General features: G+C 38.0%; 1 protein-coding gene across 17 annotated transcripts in view; it reads right to left on the bottom strand.

Annotated features, from left to right (window-relative positions):
* The window catches only part of EIF4G3 (eukaryotic translation initiation factor 4 gamma 3), a 389,785-nt gene that overhangs the window by 251,867 nt on the left and 111,726 nt on the right, over positions 1–26,192 (bottom strand). Inside the window, exon 1 of one of the 17 annotated variants that reach the window (XM_064281419.1) lies at positions 16,870–16,888. The exons of the other annotated variants lie outside the window; for them this stretch is intronic. The gene's annotated coding sequence lies outside the window, so the exon portion shown is untranslated. Of the gene's footprint in view, positions 1–16,869; positions 16,889–26,192 lie in introns of those variants that run through there. 17 annotated transcript variants of the gene reach the window in all.

A 26,192-nucleotide genomic window follows, 5' to 3' on the forward strand; every position in this document is an offset into this window, starting at 1 on the left:
GCAGCAACATATCCGAAAGGGTCTAATCTCTAAAATCTACAGAATGCTTTAACAACTTAATGACAAAAACACAAAAAATCTAATCTAAAAATGGGCGAAGGATACGAACACACACTTCATCAGAAGAAATGACACACAAGGAGATGCTCAGGGTGACTAGTCATTGTTGTTAGGTGCCGTCGAGTCCGTTCCGACTCATAGCAACCCTATGCACAATAGAAGGAAACATTGCCTGGTTCTGCGCCACCCTCACAAGTGTTGCTATGCTTGAGCCCAATGTTGCAGCTACTGTGTCAATCCATCTTGTGGAAGGTCTTCCTCTTTTTCACTGACCCTCTACTTTACCAAGCATAATGTCCTTCTCCAGGAACTGATCCCTCCTGGTAATATGCCCGAAGTATGTGAGACGTAGTCTCACCATCCTTGCCTCTAAGGAACATTCTGGTTGTACTTTCTCCAAGACATAATGACATTAGCCATTAAAGGAATGCAAATCAAAACTACAATGAGAGACCATCTCACTGCAACATTATAGGCACTGATCAAAACAACAGAACGTAACAAATATTGAAGAGGTTTCAAGGAGACTGAACTCTTATGCACTGTTGGTGGGAATATTAAATGGTACAACCACTATGGAAAATGATATGGAGCTTTCCTAAAAAGCTAGAAATGGGTATACCATACAATCCAGCAATCTCACTCCCACAAGTGTATCCTGGAGAAATAAGAGCCATCGCACGAACAGACATATGCACACCCATGTTCACTGCAGCATTATTCACAACAGTAAAAAGATGGAAACAACCTAAGTGCACATCAACAGATGAATGGATAAACAAATTATGGTACCTACATACAATGGAATACTACGCAACGATAAAGAAAAATGATGAATCCGTGAAACATCTCAAAACATGGATGAATTGAGGGCAATATACTGAGTAAAACAAGTCAATCACAAAAAGACAATTATACAAGACCATTATTATAAAAACCCAAGAAAAAGTTTATACACAGAAAAAAACAAACCTTGATGGTTATAAGAGAAGGCACCGGTGGAGGGGAAAAATCACTAAATAGTAGACAAGTGTTAACTTTGGTAAAGGGAAAGAAAACATACAATATAGGGGAAGTCAGCACAACTTACCAAGACAAAATCACAGAAGCTTCCTAGATACATCAAAACACCTTGAGGGTCCAAGTTACTGGGGCTGAAGGCCGGGGACAATGGTCTTTGGGAACATCTAGGTCAATTACCATAAAGAAAATGTTCTACATCCTACTTTGGTGAGTAGCATTTGGGGTCTTAAAGCCTGCCAGTGACCACCTAAGATACATCTATTGGTATCATCTGATCCGTAGCAAAGGAGAATGAAGAAAACCAAAGACACGAGGAAAATATCAGGCCAACGGAATGATGGATCACATGAACCACAGCCTCTACCAGCCTAAGCCTAGAAGAACTAGGTGGTGCCTGGCTACCACCACCAACAGCTCTGAACAGGGATCATAACAGAGGGTTTCAGACAGAGCGGGAGAAAAATGTATGAGAAAATGCAAATTCACAAAAAAAGACCAGATTTACTGGTCTGACAGAGACTGAAGGAACCCCCAAGAGTCTGGTCCCTGGACACCCTGTCAACTCAGAATTGAAGTCACTCCTGAAGCCCACCTTTCACCCAAAGATTAGACAGGCCTATAAAACAAACAACACATGAGGAACGTCCTTCTTAGTTCAATCAAGAGACCAAATGGGCAACATCTGCCCAAAAGCAAAGACAAGAAGGGACAGGAAATCTGCATGAATGGGCACTGGGAATCCCGAGTGTAAAGGAAAAGGGCAAGAATGCTGACACATTGTGGTGACTGCAATCAATTTCACAAAACAATTTGTACATAAATTTTTGAACGAGAAACTAATTTACACTGTAAACTTTCACCTAAAACACAATTCAAAAAAGCTAGAAACAGAAATACCATATGACCCAGCAATCCCACTCCTAGGGATATACCCTAAAAGAAATAAGAGCCATGACACAAATAGAAGTATGCACACTCATGTATGTTCACTACAGCATTATTCACAATAGCAAAAAGATGGAAATATTCTAAGTACCCATGAACAGGATAAATGGATAAACTGTGTGGTCCATGCACACAATGGAGTATTACACAACAATAGAGAGTAACAAATCTGTACAACATCTTGCAACATGGATGAATTTGGAGGGCATTATGCTGAGTGAAATAAATCAATCACAAAATGAAAAATATTGTATAAGACTACTATTATAAAGAAACAAGAAAAGGTTTACACACAGAAAAAAAATTCCTTGATGGTTTCAGTGATGGGAAGGGGAAGGAAGGAAGATTATCAAATACATACAATATGGGTGTTAATCCTGCAACAAAAATATTAACAAACACCTAAAAACCACGATTTACCAATGGATATATGTTGTTGTTGGGTGCCCTGGAGACAGTTCCAACTCATAGGATCCTATATACAACAGAACGAAACACTGCCCAGTCCTGTGCCATCCTTACAATCGTCGCTACGATTGTTGCAGCCACTATGTCAACCCATCATTCAGGGTCTTCTTTTTCATTGACCCTCACTTTACCAAACATGATGTCCATCTCCAGGCACTAGTCCCTGCTGATAACATCTCCAAAGTACACGAGACAAAGTCTTGCCATCCTCGCTTCTAAGGAGCATTCTTGGCTGTACTTTTTCCAAAACGGATTTGTTCGTTCTTCCGGCAGTCCATGGTATATTCAATATTCTTCAACAATGCCATAATTCGAATGCATCAATTCTTCAGTATTTCCTACTCATTGTCCAGCTTATACATGCATATTAGGCGACTGAAAGACACCACAGCTTGGGTCAGGTGCACCTTAGTCCTCAAAGTGATATCTTCACTTTTTAACATTTTAAAGAGGTCTTTTGCAGAGGATTTGCCCAATGCAGTCTGTCATTCGATTTTTTGACTGTTGCTTCCATGGGCGTTGATTGTAAATCCAAGTAAAACGGAATCCTTGAAAATGTCAATATTTTCTCCGTTTATCATGATGTTGTTTATTGGTCCAGTTGTGAGGATTTTTGTTTTCTTTATGTTGAGGTGTAATTAATGCTTCGAGACCTCCTTGCTTTCAACCAGCAAGGTTGTGTGTCATTTGAACATCAGAGGTTGTTAATGTGTCTTCCTCCAATTCTGATGACATGTTCTTCTTACTCATAGTCCAGCTTCTGAGATTATTTGATCAGCATACAGATAGAAAAAGTATGGTGAAAGGATACAGCCCTGATGCACACACATAAATAGATACACCAAGAGGAGTGGGAGAGCATAAGAAAACACACCTACCTGCAGGTATAGGTTTAGTGGTGGATATTTCTACATACATAACTGTAGGTGCTGCTTATATTTAATACAGGCAACAGGGAACAAAAGGGTCACAGTCTTAGACATAACCAAACTCTTCACAGGATGAAGTTCCCAGGCTTGACTTGGGGGACATCCAGGTCAATTAACGCAGCATAGTTTATAAAGACAAAGTTCTGTATCCCACTTTGGTGAATAGCGTCTGGGGTCTTAAAAGCTTCTGAGTTGCCATCTAAGATACAACTATTGGTCTCTCACCTTTCAGAGCAAATGAGAGTGAAGAAAACCTAAAACTCAAGGGAGCAATTAGTCCAAAGGACTAATGAACCATATGAGCCATGGCCTACATGACCCTGACACCAGAAGAACCAGATGGTGCCCAGCTACCACTATCAACCACTCTGACTAGGATCACAACAGAGTGTCCCAGACAGAGCAGTAGAAAAGAAAAATTGTAGAACAAAAAATCAAATTCACAAAAAAGACCAGACTTACTGGTCTGACAGAGACTGGAAGAACCTCAGAGACTATGGCCCTAAGACATCCTTCGGAACTGGAACTGAAGCCATTCATAGTGACCTCCTTTCAGCCAAACCACAGGCCCATAAAATAAACAATAACACCAGAGAGAATGTGCTACTTAGAACAATCAATTGTATGAGACCAAAAGGACAACATTTACCCAAAAGCAAAGATGAGAAGGCAGGAAGTGGTAGAAAATCCAGACAAAAAGAAATTGGGAAACTAGGATGGAAATGGGGAGAGTGCTGACACATTGCGAGGAATGAAATCAATCTCATGGAACATTTAATGTGCAAACTATCAAATGGGAAACTCATTTGCTCCCTATATTTTCACCTACTGCACACACACACAAAAAATTTCAACAATATTCTTTACTGAAATGGAAAAACTAATCACCAACTTTATATGGAAAGGTAAGAGGCCTCAAATAGCCAAAGCAATATTGAAGAACAATGCAGGAGGCCTCACATTCCCTGACTTCAAAACATACTACAGAGCCACAGTAATAAAAACAGCCTGGTACTGGTAAAATGGTAAGACACATAGACCAGAGGATTAGAATTGAGAACATATAAATAAATCCATCCATCTACGGCCAACTAATTTCTGACAAACGGTCAAGGTATATTCAATAAGAAACAGTCTCTTTAACAAACAGTGCTGGCAAAACTGGGTATCTATTGGTAGAAAAATGAAACAGGATCCATACTTCACACCATACATAAAAACTAACTCAACACAGATCAAAGTCCTAAATGTTAAACCTAAAACTCATAAAAGTTTATGTTCTACATCCTAGTTTGATGAGTAGTATCTAGGATCTTAAAAGCTTGTGAGCTGCCATCTAATATATAACTCTTGGTCTCTACTTGTCTGGAGCAAAAGAGGAAAATGGACACCACAGTTTCAGTGAAAAAACTGATCTACAGGACAAGAACATGGCCTCATCTACCCTGAAGAGGGAAGACCTAGATGGTGCCCAGCTACCACTACCAATCATTCTGATCAGGGCCACAGTAGATGGATTCTGAAAGAATGGGAGAAAAATGTGGAACAGAACTCAAATTCTTAAAAAGTCTACACTTGACCAGTTGAGGCTAGAGAACTCCCTAAAACTATCACCCTGAGATACTCTTTAAACTTTGAACTGAAACTATCTCGAGGTTACCTTTTAGCTAAATAACAGAGCAGCTCATGAAATGAAGAATATAACTTGTGTGTGCTCCTTTAAAAAATCATCTATATGAAACTGGGGTTTTTTTGGTATATGAAACCAATGGTCAGCAAGTACCCTAAAGCAAAGATGAATAGGTAAGGGGGCAGGGAAACTAGATTACTGGAAACAACAACCAGAACAGAATTAATGAGAATGGTTACACATTGTGAAAAATGTCATCAGTGTCACTGAATAATCTGTATAGAAATTGTTAAATGGGAACCTAATTTGCTATATAAACTCTCACCAAAAACAAAATATTATTTAAAAATAAATAACAACTGAAAAAAAAAAAAAGAGTGGGACATATGTGAAACCTTTCAAGCCAGAGGCAGGCCGTGGCAAGCAGTATTCTACGCTGGCCCTCAATATTCCTGTCTCAGTTTTACTTGCCTTGTGTACATCCTCTCCCCTTGAGAATAGGCAGGACCAGTCAATATGGTATCACTCCATGTGGACACCCATGAAGATTCCTGTCTGACTGCAGAAAAAGACATAGCTGCCTGGAAGCCTTTTATCCTAATCACCTAACCTGCACTTGGCTTTCCTGATACAACAGCAAACCATGTCCAATATTTCTTAGTTACTATTCATTTTCTTTTGTTTTTGTCTATTCTTTTTCCTTATGTTAGAAGCTAAGGAACTGAAAATACCATAGGGAAAAAAAAGGACCATATTTACCACTAAATGGTATAGAAGAAAACTAGGCAGACCTAATTTTAACTCTATTGTTAACTCGGCGTGTTACAATGGACAAATAACACATACCTTCATTTTCCTTTCTTTTAAAAACATAGCCATTTACAAGGCTTGTCATGGATATTAGAGCGTGCCTAATAACAGTGTTTGATACGCAAAAACTAGAAGCTTATAATATTTCTACCTATAAATTAAACATTAGGTTCATGAAGAACTTTTCACAAGAACATAAAAATTTTTATTAAATATACAATTAATTTGGTATCTAGGGCATTTGTAAGCATGGAGCACATGAGTTTATATTATATGTGTACAAAATCAATGATTATTTATAAAATATAAATGCAAGAGGTAAGAAGAGTTTTAGATCAGTTTAGGGTGGTTTTAAAACCAAAGGGATTTTATCAGCTAAGCAATATAAATGAGTTAACATTTGCTGATATGCCTTACAAAACCAAATTAGTAAAAAGTACAGCAGAATTACAGATCATTACCCCCATGAAAAACAAAACAAATACATAGCATCGAATCATTGGCTGGTGAAAATGAGGACTAATTTACTGATCATGTAATGAAATAAATTCCCATCTCCTCTGATAAAAAGTCTTTAAGGAAATGATCAACTGTTCTATATTGCTTAGAACCAGGTTTTCTGTATTCTTAATTCACATTCAGTCATTACAAAGGAGAAAGGCCCAAGAGAGAAGATTAATAGCACATTTGATACATTTGGATCAGGCACACAGATGGTTTCCCTAAGGTTTGGTCTGCTCTATCCAGAGCCCATATGGGAGCACCCAAGAATCTCACAAAAAAATCTGTGAAGGTTATGATTCTCCGAGGAGCCCTGGTGGCACAGTGGCTAAGTGCTCAGCTGTTAACCGAAAGGTCAGCAGTTCAAAGTCACCAGCCATTCCGTGGGAAGATGGTGTGGCAGTCTGCTTCCATAAAGATTGCGGCCTTGGAAACCCTGTGGGGCAGTTCTACTCTGTCCTATAGGGTCCCTGTGAGTCAGAATTGACCTGATGGCAATGGGGTAATGAGTATGACTCACCTTCAATGTAAGGGCAGACAATATAAATTCCCTTACAGGTGAAACCAGAAAGATTAGAGAAAAAGGATAAAATGTTGAAAAGCCAAGGAAATAGAATTCAGAAAAAAAGCAACACTATTTTGTGTTTCATTTTAGAATAGCATTGTCACCAAATGCCCAAATTACATGTTTCAAAAGTTCACTTAGTTACCTGTGAGGTGACAAAAAAAGATGGCCTAACTAAATTGAAAGGAAAGAGGAAAATGAAAGGAAAAACCGAAACACCATCTATGAAAGTAAAGAGTTAATGGATAATGAAAAATCAAAAAACAGTAGGAAAATCATATTATTTAGAGATATAGAAGTAATGCCAGAGGAATTCAAAGCAAAAATATTTAAAAGTGGTTGCCTCTGAAGGGCAAGACTAGAGGCTGACGAGTAGGCAGAGAACTACTGCTTTTCCTTATAAAACCTTCTATGTTTCCTTTTATTGATCCACATGTATTCCATTGCTCTAACTTTCATTATGTAAATGGATGAATGATAATCAGCTCCTTAAAAATCATCATAAAGAAATTAACAAAATAAAGAGCTATAGGCAAGGATGTTCATCACAATATTATTTACAAAAGCAAGAATATGGAGATTACAAGTGTCCATCTATAGGTGACTAATTATATAAATCATAGTACAAAAGGAACACTGTCCTTCAGGGCAATTAGGTTGGGGGAAAAAAGGTATCCAAATCAGGAAGAAGGAAGTAAAACTATCCCTTTTTGCAGATGACATGATCCTATACAGAGAAAACTTCAAGATTCTACAATAAAGTTATTAGAATTAATGAATGCAGCAAAGTGGTAGGACAGATGCAAGGTCAACACACAAAAATCAGTTGGGTTTCTATAAATCAGCAATGAGCATAAAGAAAAGAAAATTAAGGAAGCATTACCATTTACAATAGTGTCTAAAATAATAAAGTACCTGTAATAAATCTAACTGGGAAGATTTATGCACAGAAAATTATAAAACATTACTAAAAAAAGAAATTAAAGACCTAAATAAATGGAAGGACACTTCATGTTCACAGGTTGGAAAGCTTAATACAGTTAAGACGTCAGTACTACCCAAGCAATGAATAGATTCAATACAATCCTCATCAAAATTCCAACAGCCTTCCTTGCAGAAAGAGAAAAACCAATCCTTAAATTTATAGAGAACAGCAAAGGACCAGAAATAAATAAAGCAACTATGAAGAGGGAGAATAAAGTAGGAGGGCTCAAACTTTTCAGTTTCAAAACATACTACAAAGCTACAGTAATTAAAACAGGCTGGTTACCATTATAATAATAGACATATAGTGGCCAATGAAAGAGGAGTGAAAGACCAGAAATAAATTTATATATCTACAGTCAGCTGATTTTCAACAAGGGTGCTGAGTCTATTCAACGGGGAGTCTCTTCAATAAATAGTGCTAAGAAACTTGGATTTCCACATGTAGTAATGACCCAGCAATTGCAATCCTAAGTACATACCCAAAAGAAGTGAAGGCAAGAACGTTAACAGAAACCTGTACATCAATGTTCACCGCGGCATTTTTCATTATAGCCAAAAGGTGGAAACAACAGGAGTGTCCATCGACAGATGAATGGATAATCAAAATGTAGTCTATACGGGCAGGGCCAAGATGGCGGAATAGTCTGATGCTTCTGGTGAACCCTCTTACAACAAAGACCCAAAAAACAACAGAAAAGATTATGTTTATGGCAAGCTAGAAGCCTTCAACATCATAGGCAAAGTTAGAAAACAGACTGAGCAGCAGGCGGAGGGAGAAACGGTTCAGAAGCTGAGAGGAGTTGCTGAACCTGAATCGCAAAGATCCCTCAGGCACCATTCCCGGAAGCGGCTCCTGCCGGATGGTGGTAGCGTTTGGCCACAGTTTCCTCAGGGAAAAACATGCAACCACGCAGCCTAATCGCATCTCCAAAACCAGAGAAGAACAGCGCTCTCAACGAAAGCTGAATACTCGCATATATTTTATTGTGCCCCCTGCCCTGAAGCTGGCATCAGTGGCTGTCAATTTCCCTGGGCCTGAAGTTGGTCCTGTTACATAACTTGAGCCATTCTCCCAGCATTGGAGAAGGAATAAATTCACAATTGGGGAAATTATAACCTGCCAACTCCACTAACCCGGGGAGCTCAGGACAGAAGCGGCTCCTGTCCAGGCATAAAGAGTGAATGGACTTTGAATACCCTTCCCCCCTGCATGGACTTGTGTGGGCCTCTTTCAGGAGAACAGGCCCATGTTGGCAGACTGCAACTGTTTCAGCTGTGCGGTGGAGGGGCGGGTGTTTGATGTTTGATACTGCTTTGCCTATTAATCAGGGTCCTCACCTACCTACATCAGGGGCCTAAGGACTGGCGGCTCCACTCAGGTCACCCAGCCACCCATGACAGGGATCCAAGGATAACTGGTACCTCCCAGTCCCTACAACCAAAAGCACTGGGAGCCCAATTCTGCTCTAGGGAACAGGGACGTGCTTTCCTCACAGACACTCGGGCAACAGTTGTCAGCCCCCTGACTTGTTCAGAGCATGACCCCCTGTTACAGCATGATCCCCTGTAACCAGATACAGGTACCTACACCAATCACCCCTGCCCCCTAAGACCGTAGGACAAAGCCTACACCACACACTTAATGATCAACTACCTGGACACCTGAGTTGAATCCACACAAGTGAATGGACTCCTAGGCTCGTGTACCTGCTAACAACTGTAGCTATCTGGTGACAGGACAATAGAGCTTCAAAGGCGAAAATAACCAAGGTAGCTCACTCAAACAACCTATCTCGGCATATCAAAACAAAACAAAGCAAGAAGCTAGGATACAGTAAGCAAACATAAGCTAATAACTACTAGATGGCTGAGAGACAACAGTCAACATCAAATCACATAAAGCAGACCATGATCACTTCAACAAGCTCTGAAAACAGGGAATCGAGGGATCTTCTGGATGAAGGTGCCTTCCTGGAATTACCAGATGCAGAATACAAAAGATTAATAATATACAGAACTCTTCAAGACATCAGGAAGGAGATCAGGCAACACATGCAGAACAAGCCAAGGAACACACAGATAACACAGTTGAAGAAATTAAAAAGGTTATTCAAGAACATAATGAAAAATTTAATAACCTGCATGAATCCACAGAGAGACAGCAATCAGAAATTCAGAAGATTAACAATAAAATTACAGAATTAGACAACTTCAATAGGAACTTAGAGGAGCAGAATTGAGGAAGTGGAAGGTGGAATCTCTGAGGTTGAAGATAAAGCACTTCCCACCAGTATACTTGAAGAAAAATTACATAAAAGAATTTTTAAAAATGAAGAAACTCTAAGAATCATACCAGAACACGGAGGGATAACAAAATATACAGACAGAGTTACTGAGGATTTGTTGGCAGAAAACTTCCCTGATATTGTGAAAGATGAGAAGATATCTATCCAAGATGCTCATCGAACTCCACATAACATAGATCTTAAAAGAAAGTCACCAAGACATATTATAATCAAACTTGCCAAAACCAAAAATAAAGAATCTTAAAAGCAGCTAGGGATAAACGAAAAGTCACCTACACAGAAGAGTCAATAAGAACAAGCTCGGACTACTCAGCAGAAATCATGCAGGCAAGAAGGTAAGGCAACAGGATGACATATTTAAAAAATTGAAGGAAAAAAACTGCCTGCCAAGAATCATATATCCAGCAAAACTCTCTCTCAAACATGAAGGTGAAATTAGGACAGTCCCAGATAAACAGAGTTTAGGGAATTTGTAAAAATCAAATCAAAACTACAAGAAGTACTAAAGGGAGTTCTCTGGTTAGAAAATCAATAATATATATCAACCAAAGACTAGAACACTGGACAGAGCAAGCAGGTATCAACCCAGACAGGGAAATCACAAAAATAAATCAAGATTAAAAAATGCTGAAAACAGGGAAACAACGATGACATTATATAAAAGAAGACAACACAGAAACAATAAAGAGGGACTAAAAAATGTAATCATAGATCTTTCATATGGAGAGGGAGTCAAGGCGATATAAAGAAATAAAAGTTAGGTTTAAACTTAGAAAAATAGGGGTAAATATTAAGGTGGCCACAGAGGAGATTAACAACCTTACTCACAAAATAAAATGCAAGAAAAAAATAAAGACTCAGCAGAAACAAAATCAACAATGAATAAGAGAAAAAGACAATATATAAACTACTCATCACAAAACATTCGGTGGGAAAAAGAAACTGTCAACTACACACAAAAAAAGACATCAAAATGACAGCACTAAACTCATATCTATCCATAATTACGCTGAATGTGAATGGACTACATGCACCAATAAACAGAGAGTGGCAGAATGGATTAAAAAAACATGGTCCGTCTATATGCTGCCTACAAGAGACACACCTTAGACTTAAGCACAAACAAACTAAAACTCAAAGGATGGAAAAAAATATATCAAGCAAACAACAATCAAAAAAGAGCAGGAGTCCACTTGGATTCCTCTACACCAACAAAAAGAACATCGAAGAGGGAATCACCAAATCAATGCCATTTACAGTAGCCCCCAAGAAGATAAAATACTTAAGAACAAATCTTACCAGACATGTAAAAGCCTTATACAAAGAAAACTACAGTACGCTTCTGTAAGAAACCAAAAGAGACTTACATAAGTGGAAAAACACCTTGCTCACAGATAGGAAGACTTAACATTATAAAAATGTCTATTCTACCAAAAGCAATCTATACATTTAATGCGATTCCAATCCAAATCCCAAGGACATTCTTTAATGACATGGAGAAACAAATCATCAACTTCATATGGAAGGGACAGAGGCCCTGGATAAATAAGGCATTACTGAAAAAGAAGAACAAAGTAGGAGGCCTTACTTTACCTGATTTTAGAACCTATTATACCTCCACCTGGTACTGGTACAACAACACACAGACCAATGGAACAGGATTGAGAATCCAGACATAAATCCGTCCACATGTGAGCAGGTGATATTTGACAAAGGCCCTAAAACAGTTACATGGGGAATAGACAGTCTTTTTAACAAATGGTGCTGGCATAACCGGATACCCATCTGCAAAAAAAATGGAACAAGACCCATACCTCACTCCATGCACAAAAACGAGCTCAAAATGGATCAAAGACCTAAATATAAAATCTAAAACGATAAAGATCATGGAAGAAGAAAAAATAGGGGCATTAGGAGCCCTAATACATGGCATAAACACAGTACAAAACATTATTAAGAATGCAGAAAAAAACTAGATAACTGGGAGCTCGAAAAATCAAACACTTATGCTCATCTAAAGACTTCACGAAAAGAGTAAAAAGACTACCTACAGACTGGGAGAAAGCTTTTAGCTATGACATTTCCGACCAGAGCTTGATGTCTAAAATCTACATGATACTGCAAAAAGACAAATAACCCAATTAAAAAATGGGCAAAAGATATGAATAGACACTTCACTAAAGAAGATATTCAGGTAGCTAACAGATACATGAGGAAATGTTCACGATCATCAGCCATTAGAGAAATGCAGATCAAAACTACAATGAGATTCCATCTCACTCCAACAAGGCTGGCATCAATACAAAATAATAAATGTTGCAGAGGCTGTGGAGAGACTGGAACACTTACACGCTGCTGGTGGTAATATAAAATGATACAGCCACTTTGGAAATCGATTTGGCGCTTCCTTAAAAAGCTAAAAATAGAACCACCATACAATTCAGAAATCCCACTTCTTGGAATATATCCTAGAGAAATAAGAGCCTTTACACGAACAGATATATGCATACACATGTTCACTGCAGCACTGTTTACAATAGCAAAAAGATGGAAGCAACCAAGGTGCCCATCAATGGATGTATGCATAAATAAATTATGGTATATTCACACAATGGAATATTACACATCGATATAGAACACTGAGAAATCTGTGAAACATTTTGTAACATGGTAGAACCCGGAAGGCATTATGCTGAGCGAAATTAATCTGTTGCAAAAGGACAAATATTGTATAAGACCACTATTATAAGAACTCGAGAAACAGTTTAAACAAAGAAGAATATATTCTTTGATGGTTATGAGAGGAGGGAGGGAGGGAGGGAGGGTGGAAGAAGGGTATTCATGAATTAGATTAAAAAAATAGCAGATAAGAACTACTTTAGGTGAAGGAAAGGACAACACACAATACAGGAGAGGTCAGCAAAACTGGACTAAAACAAAAGCAAAGAAGTTTCCTGAATAAACTGAATGCTTTGAAGGCCAGTGTAGTAGGGGTGGGGGTTTGGGGACCATGGTCTCAGGGGACATCTAAGTCAATTGGCATAATAAAATCTACTAAGAAAACATTCTGCACCCCACTTTGGAACGTGGCGTCTCGGGTCTTAAACACTAGCAAGCAGCCATCAAAGATGCATCAATTGGTCTCAACCCACCTGGATCAAAGGAGAATGAAGAACACCAAGGACACAAGGTAATTATGAGCCCAAGAGACAGAAAAGGCCATAGGAACCAGAGACTACATCATCCTGAGACCAGAAGAAATAGATGGTGCCCGGCTACAACCAATGACTGCCCTGACAGGGAACACAACAGAGAACCCCTGAGGAAGCAGGAGACCAGTGGGATGCAGACTCTAAATTTTCATAAAAAGACCAGACTTAATGGTCTGACTGAGACTAGAAGGACCCCGGTGGTCATGGCCCCCAGACCGTCTGCTGGCCCAGGACAGGAACCATTCCCGAAGCCAATTCTTCAGACATGGATTGGACTGGACAGTGGGTTGGAGAGGAATGTTGGTGACGAGTGAGCTTCTTGGATCAGGTGGACACTTGAGACTAGGTTGGCATCTCCTGCCTGGAGGGGTGATGAGAGGGTAGAGGGGGTTAGAAGCTGGCGAAATGGACATGAAAAGAGAGAGTGCAGGGAGAGTGTGGGCTGTCTCATTACAGGGAGAATAACTGGAAGTATGTAGCAAGCTGTATATAAGCTTTTGTGTGAGAGACTGACTTGATTTGTAAACTTTCACTTAAAGCACAATAAAAATTATTAAAAAAAAAAAAGAGCAGGAGTGGCAATATTAATTTCTGACAAAACAGACTTTAAAGTTAAATCCACCACAAAGGATAAGGAAGGGCACTACATAATGATTAACAAACCAAACCCAGTGCCATCGAGTTGATTCCAACTCATTGCGACCCTACAGGTCAGGGCAGAACTGCCTCATAGATTTTCCAAGGAGCGCCTGGTGGATTCGAACTGCCGGCCCTTTGGTTAGCAGCTGTAGCACTTAACCACTACACCACCAAGGTTTCCACGTAATGATTAAAGGGACAATATACCAGCAGGATATAACCATATTAAATATTTATGCACCCAATGACAGGGCTGCAAGATACAGAAAACAAACTCTAACAACATTGAAAAGTGAGATAGATAGCGCCACAATTATAGTAGGAGACTTCAACACAATACGTCCAGAAAGAAGCTCAATAAGGACATGGAAGATCTAAATGCCACAATCAACCAACCTGACCTCATAGACATATACAGAACACTCCACCCAACAGCAACCAACTATACTTTCTTTTCTAGTGCACATGGAACATTCTCTGGAAAAGACCACATATTAGGTCATCAAGCAAGCCTTAGCAGAATCCAAAACATCGAAATATTACAGAGCATCTTCTGTAACCATAAGGCCATAAAAGTAGAAATCAACAACAGAAAAAGCAGGGAAAAGAAATCAAACACTTGGAAACTGAACAATACCCTGCTCAAAAACGACTGGGTTATAGAAGACATCAAGGATGAAATAAAGAAATTCATAGAATCCAATGAGAATGAAAACACTTCCTATCAGAACCTTTGGGACACAGAGACAGCAGTGCTCAGAGGTCAAATTCATCAATAAATGCACACATACAAAAAGAAGAAAGGGCCAAAATCAAAGAATTATCCCTACTATTTGAACAAATAGAAAGAGAGCAACAAAAGACACTCTTAGGCACCAGAGGAAAGCAAATAATAAAAATTAGAGCAGAATTAAAAGAAACAGAACAGAGTAAGAATTGAAAGAGTTAACAAGAACAAAAGCTGGTCCTTAGGGAAAAAATGTATTCTATACACACAATGGAATATTATACAGACATAAAGGGAGCTTAAGTTCTGATACATGCCACAATTTATGGATGAACCTTGAAAACATTATGCTGACTAAAATAAGAGTCACAAAAGGACAAATACTGTATATAAAATATATATAAAATCAGCAAATATATAGAAACCAAAGATTATTAATGGTTACCAATTGTGGTAGGGTAGGGGAAAGGAAGAGTTTTTGTTTGGGGGGTATGGCAGCTAATGTTCTATGTCAACTTCACTAGGTTATGATTCTCAGTGATCTGGCTACTGGGTGGTTGCTTTTAAACTGAAAGAGCATATATATACATCCCATTGGCTTTGCTGCTCTAGAGAACCCAGACTAAGACACGGGTCACTGGATTTATGTTAATGGTGGTGAAATATTTTGTAAAAGAATAGCGATAGTGGTGGTATAACATGACAAATGTAATTAATGTCACTGAATTTTAAATGTGGAAGTTGTCGTGCTGACGAATGTTTTGTTGTTATATTTTCACCATAGTAAAAAAAAAAAAAAGATAAAGGAGCATAGTTCTTTATAAACTGCTCCATCTGTAAATGTGCTTTCTTCTCAATACAGGCAAAAATTATATGATGAGATAGTTCTTTTTTTAAGTACATAAGCCATGGTTCACTAGAATGATACTGACATGAAAAGATAAGCATGACATTCTAAGACAAAAATGTAGCTTACAAACAGTATATATAATCCCAACTCATAGCGACCCTATAGGACAGAGTAGAACTGCCTCACGAGTTTCCAAGGAGCACCCCAGTGGATTCAAACTGCCGACCTCTTGGTTTACAACTGTAGCACTACGGTTTCCGTATATATAATAAGTATGAACTATTTAATGTTATATATGTGCATATATTTTATATATATCTAAAAATATAAAACATTTGGAAGGATTCTCTCTGAAATATAGGTGTTTCTCTGGGAAAAAGGATAATGAGTGATTTTCATTCTCCAGTTTTCTTTATCTTCTGATATTTTTGTTACTTGGTATTACTAAGCAGAAAAAAATTAAAGCTGAGTGAGCCAGTTGTTTAAGTATTATAGCAGTAAAAAAAAAAAAAAAAAAAGATAACCTATTAAGGAATAATTAACTATATCCTTAAAATACAGATTTAGAAAGACCTTTTTTCAAAGTGACAAGTTGCTTGTGTATAATTTGAAAGAAAGCAGGATGCAAATTTGTATACACTAATTTAAACTTTTTTTTTTTTTTTTTACAGTATACAGCAAAACAACTGCAAGAAACATCGAAATGCGGGCATGACCCTTTTAGGTCATTTTTTCCTGTTTCTTATACTTTTCTCTGGGCTTCAATTTTTTTCTACCAGTCACATTAATTTTAAAATAAACAGCAGAATTTAGTACTTGGAACTTGGTCTTCAGGTTCCTTCAACAGCCTTTAAAGTCCTACACTTAACCCCATGATATACCTGAAGATAAGGTTCGCCCTACCCTATGAACAGCTGCAACTACTCTGAGCAACCATCACTGTGATTCTAATTATCTTTTTGATTTTTTGTAGTCCTTATAGGCTGAGACAGGACTTAAGTACTTACAGTAGTCCTTGCAGAAAAGCAACCACTTAAATGTTTACACATAAATATTAAACTATATTATTAATTCAAGTAAATCTCACTGTTTACAACGTGGTTATTTGGAGGTAAAACTGATTTAGAATCAACTCATGAACACCAAAAACACCTCACGTCCCCAAGGCTGCCTTACAACATAAACGTAGTAGGCCAAGATGACACGTAAGAATTTACTTCTTTAATTGGTAGTAGTGTGGAGAACTGTCTTAAGATTCAAATGCCTTTTTCCCCAGCTGAGGAGTCAATCTGTGATCAATTACAGGTGACAGCCTTGAGAAAAAAAATGAGGAGTGGTAAGAATTATTTACTAAGTCCATTCATTCCATACAACAACCTTTACACATAAAAACTAATACCACTCTACCTGCAGCACAAGAAATTAACTCCTTACTTTTTCAAGCAATATAAATTTTGTAGGCCACTTGCCATCCCTGTGTTCAGAACTGAGGAACAATGAACAGCTGCTTCTAACAGAGAGACTCAGGTCCTCTTTCATATGTTCATAAGCCACTGTCAGAGCTCTGAGTTTTCAGTCATTGACAAAGTTCTACGTGAGTTGGCAGATTTTGGGTATATACTTAAAGAGTGCAATGATATTAGTCATTTCTTATCTTCATTTCTTTTAAACTTATGATCTGCCTTTTTCCTGCTAATCATTGTTCAGTTGCTAATGGACCATTTATCTAACTTATCAAGGTGAATAAATTGTCATTTTTTGTTTACTTGTGGGTCAAGTATAACGAAACATACGCCAATTCAACAATTTTTACACAAACAATTCAGTGACATTATGTCCTTTAAGTTGGGTAACCATTACCACTATCCTTTTCCAAATTACTCCACCACCATTAAACAGAAACTCGGTGCCCCCTAAGCGATGGCTCCCTTTTTCCTCCTCCCTCTCACCAGTGGTACCCACTAATAAGCTTTGGTTGCTACATTTGTCTATTTCATATAAATGGAATTATACAGTATTAGTCCTTTCGTGACTGACTTATTTCTTAGCATGTATCAGGACTGACTTCTCTTAAACCGAAAAACCAAACCCATTGCCATCAAATCGATTCCAACTGATAGCGGCCCTACAGGACAGAGAACTGCCCCACAGAGTTTCCAAGGAGTGCTTGGTGGATTTGAACTGCCGACCTTTTGGTCAGCAGCCATAACTCTTAACCACTACACCACCAGGGTTCCCAAGGCCTATATAGTACTTTATAAAATGGCCCCAAAAGGGATAATATTCTACACTTTAAAGAGAGACATCTTCAAAGTTTTCTAATATTAAAAGACTTGACTGTTTCTAGTGTTTTCTCATATGAGACATCCAAAAGCCATTTATAGTTGGCATTTAACAAGAAAGCCCCAGTCTTTAAGGTTAATCCATCTTTTGAAGGAGAAAAATCAAGTAAACATATTAAATAATATTTTAATTAGGTATCTGATTTAACACTTAATGAACAAATCCACAATAAATATTAACAAGAAATCCTAACTTTCATAAATGCTGACCTGAAGAAGGGCAGAAAGACATCCAAAAAAAATTTTTTTTACTGTTCCTTAGGTGAAAGTTTACAAATTAGTTTCTCATTAAACACAAACTGTTTTGTGACATTGACAGCCAACCCCACTATGTGTCAGCACTCTCCCCTTCTAGACCTTGGGTTCCCCATTTCCATTCATACAGCTTTCCTGTCCCTCCCTGCCTTCTCATCTTCCCTTTTGGGCTGGTTGGTCCCTTTAGACTTGTATGCATGGTTTCACTACATGCATTATTGTTTGTTTAATGAGCCTGTCTAATCTTTGGCTGAAGGGTGAACTTCAGGATTGACTTCAGTAATGAGTTAAAAGGGTATCCAGGGGCCATACTCTCAGGGTTTCTCTAGTCTCTGTCAGGCCAGTAAGTCTAGTCTTTTTTTGTAAGTTTGAATTTTGTTCTACATTTTTCTCCCACTCTGTCCAGGACCCTCTACTGTGATCCCTGCCAGAGTAGTTGGTGGTGGTAGGCAGGCAAAATTCAAATCTTGTAATAACCAAGATAGAACTGAGTTCCATATACATAAACACTTATTTTAAAAAAAACTTACTTCCAGATTGAAGAGTAGGTAAAATCTTAATAAGGTGCTTGTTCCTTCTTTTTTTTGAGAAAAGAATGAACCCAAAGTGAGCCATTTTATTTGCAATAAATCAGTCTGCTATCCAATTGTTTATTATTTATTTATTTATTTTCTTTTAATACACAATTTATAAAGTCACAATTGGGCTAACTCTGCTGGGAAAAAGGGCACAGAGTGCAACGCAGATCTCTGCAAGGAGAAAATTGGTCTAGAATTCTTTATTTAGGTTCAAAGGATCTTGAATTCCCTTAAAAAAGGAGGGGGGGGGGAGTCTGTATGTTCATTGTTCTTCGAAGTAAACCCTTAGCTTGCATCAGAATATCAAAGGAATTCCAATACCACGAAAGTAAGAGTGTTGCTTTTTACCAACCATTGACTGTGAGTGAGAGTTCAAAAAGAGGGCAGGCACAGTAAAATGTAATACTTCAGATGAGCTGTAAAGTCAGATTGCTCTGCACTCAAATTACATAACTTTCTTTTAGCCCTATTCTCCTTATTTGTAAAAGAAGGTTGCTATAAGGATTAAACAGTATAATCCATGTAAAGCACTCAGCACAGTGCCTGAGACACAGTAATCGATAAATGTTAAGAGTCCACCTGAGTTCAAATTCAGCCTCTACCACTTACTAGCTGGGTAACCTTGGGCAAAATACTTCACCTCTGTGCCTGTTTCCCTGACAAGTAATCATACCTACCTCATACAGTTGCTGAATGGATTAAATGAATTAGTTAATACATGTAAAGTCCTGAGAACTGTGCCAGGTACATAGTAAGTGCTCAGTAAGTGCCACTGATAATGGAGAAAATGTTCTATAAACTATTTCTATGTCAGTTTTCCCATGGTCTCCTGCTCTGTGTTTGGCCCATTTTTATACACATTTCATGGCTTATTACACTAAGGAGCAGTATTTTCATCATCTGCCCCAAAGGCTTTAATTCTGGAGTATGTTGACTTATCCCCACTTCGAGTAAGATGCAACTCAAGCTTTCAGGCCCTCTGTATTTTATGGCTTCTTAGAGAAGTTCACCTCGTCATCTTTCTCTGTTGAACAGTTGTAAACATGCTCTACATCTCTTTTTGTACATCTCCAAGTACGTCTGCCTAATGAGAACCTATGACTATACCAATAAATGTTTCTTACCAGTTATTCCTACATATTTGTCTCAATTTCTATAATCATTAACGTCTCCTCCTCACTTTCCCACACGTAATTCCTACAGTATACTGTATTATCCCAAACCCACTGCTGTCATGTCGATTCTGACTCATAATGACCCTACAGAACAGAGCAGAGCTGCTTGATAGGGTTTCCAAGGCTATAAATGTTTGCCGAAGCAGACCGCCTCATCTTTCTCATGAGGAACGGTTGCCGAGTTTGAACCCCCGACCCTTCAGTTAGCAGCAGAGTGCTTTAACCACTGCATCACCAGAACTCCTTATATTGTATTATACAGTATATTAAAACGGTTAATTCTTCAGTATATCACCATCTCACTTGGAAAAATGAGAACAAGGATCATAACATCTGCCATTATTTTCCCAAATTATCTGGAATAAAACCTTGCAAACAGCTATCATTCAATAAACAATGCTGAATTAAGTTTGTAGCAATATCCTTAATAACTCTGCTATATTGCCAACAGGCCCCAACAGCAAGCTCGAAATGGCCACAGGCTTTTTCACCTGTTTTGTACTTACAATGCCACAAAAAAGTAACCTCAAACATTTACTGGACTGTTACAGCAGATAAATAAACCGTTGTATATTTAGAAAGAAAGGCAAGGTAGAAAAAGGATTGGATCTAATTAACAGACATCTCCTTACCAAAAAAATTTAAAAATACAGCAGCAGCAGCATCTGAACTTCATAAATATATGATGATGCTGACTGTGAGGCTTGTCTAAAGAAAGGAGGATGGTGTTAGAGCTGGGCAATAATAAGATGGAAAAAAGTAAACTTCAGAAGAGGTGAGTAAATACTGAGCCCTGGAAGAATAAGGAAATGATGGAACTTGCTTAGTTGTGGGAATCTCATACATTTTTGTAAGCTCTATCCGAGATGACCTTTAAAAGTAATATAGGGCTTACTCAGCTAATTACATTATATTAAAATTTTGATAAAATGAAAAAAAAATTATAAAATGAATACAGGGGACAATGGAAAATTACAAGCCACAATTTATTACCACTAATCCATTATTAGTTTTAGATACTAAGGGAAAAATTTAAGGCCATTGTGAAAAATTATTTGCACTTACTGACTGAATCAGGACAGAATTTCTATCAGACCACTGGCACTAGGAATGTTAAGAAAAAAAACTTTGAAATTTAATTACTTTTTTTAATTGCTAAAGCAATATATAAACATGTTTCTTGTTATATTTCAAAAAAAAAAAAAATAGGGTAAAAGAGGTAATGCTCCTTTCAGCTCCCAAATGCCACTTTATTCGAATATTAGTCAAAAAGTTGGTGCTTCAAACCCACCAGAGGCACCTCAAAAGACAGGCCTGGAGATCTGCTTCCGAAAAGTCACAGATTTGGAAGCCCTATGAAGCAGTTCTACTCTGCACACATGCGGTCGCCATGAGTAGGAACTGACTCGATAGCAACTAACAACAAGAAAACCTCTATTAACTGTTGATATACATTCTTCCAAACCTTTTTCTATACATTTACAAATGTGTTTTATACATAAATGGGTTTTGGGTTATACATTCTTCCAAACCTTTTTCTATGCATTTACAAATGTGTTTTATACATAAATGGGCTCTGGGTTATACATTCTTCTAAACCTTTTTCCATACATTTACAAATGTGTTTTATACATAAATGCAACCATACATTATCATCATATGACATGTTTTCCCCCTCACTTATCAACGTCAGAAATCTTTGCATGTCAATATACATGTCCACTTAATTCTTCTAAATGGCTAAACAGAGTCCATAGTGTAGATGTAGTCACATTCTTTTTAACTATTAATTTTTAAAAGGTTAATTTCTTAAACAATTGTATTACTTACTACTATTTTCAGAGGCAAAGATGTATGCACAAACAGAATAAAAAACATACATTACTTTCTTTACACTGTTTGCAAATGTCAATTAACATAAATAGCTCAAAAACCACAGGAAGGGCAGTTTTGGAATATCAAATGTACACTGACATTCAATAAAGATGCTTGATAGGTAGCACAATGATAATTCCTAAATAACAAGTAATGAATAGTAGATTGAATCTTTGTTATAAGTGTGAAAAGAAATTTCCAAGGAACTTAAAAGTGAGTAGTTGGCATTTACCATTTGTCTAATAAATTCATTTCATTCTATTTCTTGAGAGTAAGCATACTCTGGTAACCACTACCATCCAATGGTACCCTGCACACAGCACACAATCAGTTCTTAACTGACTGATTTTCAATACTAGTTAACGAAATTCAAGAGACGTACAGGATAAACTTAAATTCACTTCCGTTTGATTTAGTGACCAACATAAATGACTGACCTAATGTAAGAAACATGCTAACCTGTATTACCCAATATAGCCTGATGTTCCAAAGAGGGTTCCACAGGTAACTGTACCCACTACCATCTTATATAAAACCTAGTATGAAAAGCACTTTGAGCTATTTTCCAAGTGCTATTTTCTCCTATAAGTCAAAGACAAAGTCAGGAACATATTGTACAAAAATAAAATCAACAACAACAACAACAACAAAACTCCAGTACCATCGAGTTGATTCCAACTCATAGCGACCCGACAGGACAAAGAACTGCGCCATAGGGTTTCCAAGGAGCGGCTGTTTGATTCAAACTGCTGAGCAGCGGAGCTCCATCACTGCGCTACCAGGGCTCCTTTATAAAAATAAGGTGATAATAATCTACAATTGTAGTATCACCTGTACAGCACTGTTAAAATTGTATTATTTTTACCAAAAAAAAAAAAAAAAAGTGTAAGCAACTATTCAAAGTAATCCATGTGTCTAACAATAGGACAATAACCAAATAAAAAGAGGAAATATTAAATAAATGTTAGTCGTATTTGGCACATGGGTAATAGAACTACAAGTATTTCTTCTGATTTTTCTATGATATGCATATATTATTTTATTAAAGAGGTTACTTTGTTTTAATGAGTTAAGCATTCCATAGATTACTTTGTGTAATATTTATGAACACTAAAGTTTAAAAATCCACACTGTTACAACGAAAAATGTTAACTATTTTCTCTATTGCACATTAAGTGTGATTAGATTTAGTTCCAAGTGAGCAGTAAACTAGTAGTTTCGTCATCCTAGCTGTTTAAGAGTGGTAAAAGCAGCGTTGGTGGTAATGGTAATGGTGGCAGCCAGCTAGGTCTGAGTGATGTTTACATGGTCAGGGTCTGTAAGTTTTAAGTGGATTTATCTCATTTAACCTTCAAAATGACCTTTGAGGTGAGGACTATTATTATTTCCTTTTCACTACTGAGGAAGGAAACTGAGGTGCAAAGTAGCTAAATAACTTACCCAAGGATACTAGGGTTTGAATCCATTTGGTTTGACTCCAAAGCCACTGAGCTACCCTGAACCGCTACACATTCTGTGCCACCTATATATTGGAGCACTGGTGGCGCAGTGGTTAGGAGCTATGGCTGCTAACCAAAAGGTCGACAGTTTGAATCCACCAGCTGCTCCCTGAAAATCCTATGGGGCAGTTCTGCTCTGTCCTAGAGGGTCACTATGCGTCGGAATTGAAATCGGCTCAACTGCTATGGGTTTGGTTTTTCTTGGTTATAATCTGTAAACGCCAGTTCAACTGCTAACATGATAAATACGATAGTATTTTTTTTTTTTATTTTTTTTATTTTTTTTTTTTTTTTAATTTTTATTAAGCTTCAAGTGAACATTTACCATTCCAATCAGTCTGTCACATGTAGGTTTACATACATCTTACTCCCTTCTCCCACTTGCTCTCCCCCTATTGAGTCAGCCCTTACAGTCTCTCGTTTCGTGCCAATTTTACCTTCTTCCATCTCTCTCTATCTTCCCATCCCCCCTCCAGTCAAGAGTTGCCAACACACTCTCCCGTGTCCACCTGATTTAATTAGCTCGCTCTTCATCAGTATCTCTCTCCCCCCCACTGACCAGTCCTTTTCATGCCTGATGATTTGTCTTCGGGGTTGGTTCCTGTCCTGTGCCATCAGAAGTTCTGGGGAGCATTGTCTCTGGGATTCCTCTAGTCGCAATCATACCATTAGGTGTGGTCTTTTAATGAGAATTTAGGGTCTGTATCCCATTGGTCTCCTGCTCCCTCAGGAGTTGTCTCTTGTGCTCCCTGACAGGGCAGACATCGATTGTGGCCGGGCACCAACTTGTTCTTCTGGTCTCAGGATATTGTAGGTCTCTGGTTCAAGTGGCCCTTTCTGTCTCTTGGGTTCTTAGTTGTCGTGTGACCTTGGTGTTCTTCCTTTGCCTTTGCTCCCGGTGGGTTGAGACCAATTAATGTATTTTAGATGGCTGCTTGTTGGCATTTAGGACCCCAGGTGCCACAATTCAAAGTGGGATGCAGAGTGTTTTCATAATAGAATTGTTTTGCCCATTGATTTAGAAGTCCTCTCAAACCAAGTTCCCCAGACCCCAGCCCCTGCTTCGCTATCCTTTGAAGCTTTCATTTTATCTCGGAAACCTCTTTACTTTTAATCCTGTCCAATTAGGCTGACCTTCCTTGTTTTGAGTGTTGTCTTTCCCTTCACCCAAAGCAGTTCCCATCTACAGATTGATCAATAAAAAGCCCTCTCCCTCCCTCCCTCCCTCCCTCCCCCCTTTGTAACCACAAAAGTATGTGTTCTTTTCCGTTTTTTCTATTCCTCAAGATCTTATAATAGTGGTCTTATACAATATTTGTCCTTTTGCAACTGACTCATTTCGCTCAGCATAATGCCTTCCAGATTCCTCCATGTTATGAAATGTTTCAGAGATTCGTCACTGTTCTTTATCGATGCGTAGTATTCCATTGTGTGAATATACCACAATTTATTTACCCATTCGTCCGTTGATGGACATCTTGGTTGCTTCCAGCTTTTTGCTATTGTAAACAGAGCTGCAATAAACATGGGTGTGCATATATCTGTTTGTGTGAAGGGTCTTGTATTTTTAGGGTATATTCCGAGGAGTGGGATTTCTGGTTTGTATGGTAGTTCTATTTCTAACTGTTTAAGATAACGCCAGATGGATTTCCACAGTGGTTGTACCATTTTACAATCCCACCAGCAGTGTATGAGAGTTCCAATCTCTCCGCAGCCTCTCCAACATTTATTATTTTGTGATTTTTGAATTAATGCCAGTCTAGTTGGTGTCAGATGGAATCTCATCGTAGTTTTAATTTGCATTTCTCTAATGACTAATGATCGAGAGCATTTTCTCATGTATCTGTTGGCTGCCTGAATATCTTCTTTAGTGAAATGTGTGTTCATATCCTTTGCCCACTTCTTGATTGGGTTGTTTGTCTTTTTGTGGTTGAGTTTTGACAGAATCATGTAGATTTTAGAGATCAGGCGCTGGTCTGAGATGTCATAGCTGAATATTCTTTCCCAGTCTGTAGGTGGTCTTTTTACTCTTTTGGTGAAGTCTTTAGATGAGCATAGGTGTTTGATTTTTAGAAGCTCCCAGTTATCGGGTTTCTCTTCATCATTTTTGGTAATGTTTTGTATTCTGTTTATGCCCTGTATTAGGGCTCCTAGGGTAGATCCTATTTTTTCTTCCAAGATTTTTATCGTTTTAGTCTTTATGTTTAGGTCTTTGATCCACTTGGAGTTAGTTTTTGTGCATGGTGTGAGGTATGGGTCCTGTTTCATTCTTTTGCAAATGGATATCCAGGTATGCCAGCACCATTTGTTAAAAAGACTATTATTTCCCCAATTGACTGACACTGGTCCTTTGTCAAATATCAGCTGCTCATACGTGGATGGATTTATATCTGGATTCTCAATTCTGTTCCATTGGTCTATGTGCCTGTTGTTGTACCAGTACCAGGCTGTTTTGACTACTGTAGCTATATAATAGGTTCTGAAATCAGGTAGGGTGAGGCCTCCCACTTTCTTCTTCTTTTTCAGTAATGTTTTGCTTATCCGGGGATACTTTCCTTTCCATATGAAGTTAGTGATTTGTTTCTCTATTCCCTTAAAGTATGACATTGGTATTTGGATTGGAAGTGCGTTGTATGTATAAATGGCTTTTGGTAGAACAGACATTTTTACTATGTTGAGTCTTCCTATCCATGAGCAGGGTATGTTTTTCCATTTAAGCGTGTCCTTTTGAATTTCTTGTAGCAGAGTTTTATAGTTTTCTTTGTATAGGTCTTTTACTTCCTTGGTAAGATTTATTCCTAAGTATTTTATCTTCT

The sequence above is a fragment of the Loxodonta africana genome, chromosome 3, assembly GCF_030014295.1.
Source record: "Loxodonta africana isolate mLoxAfr1 chromosome 3, mLoxAfr1.hap2, whole genome shotgun sequence".
Lineage (NCBI taxonomy): Eukaryota > Metazoa > Chordata > Mammalia > Proboscidea > Elephantidae > Loxodonta > Loxodonta africana.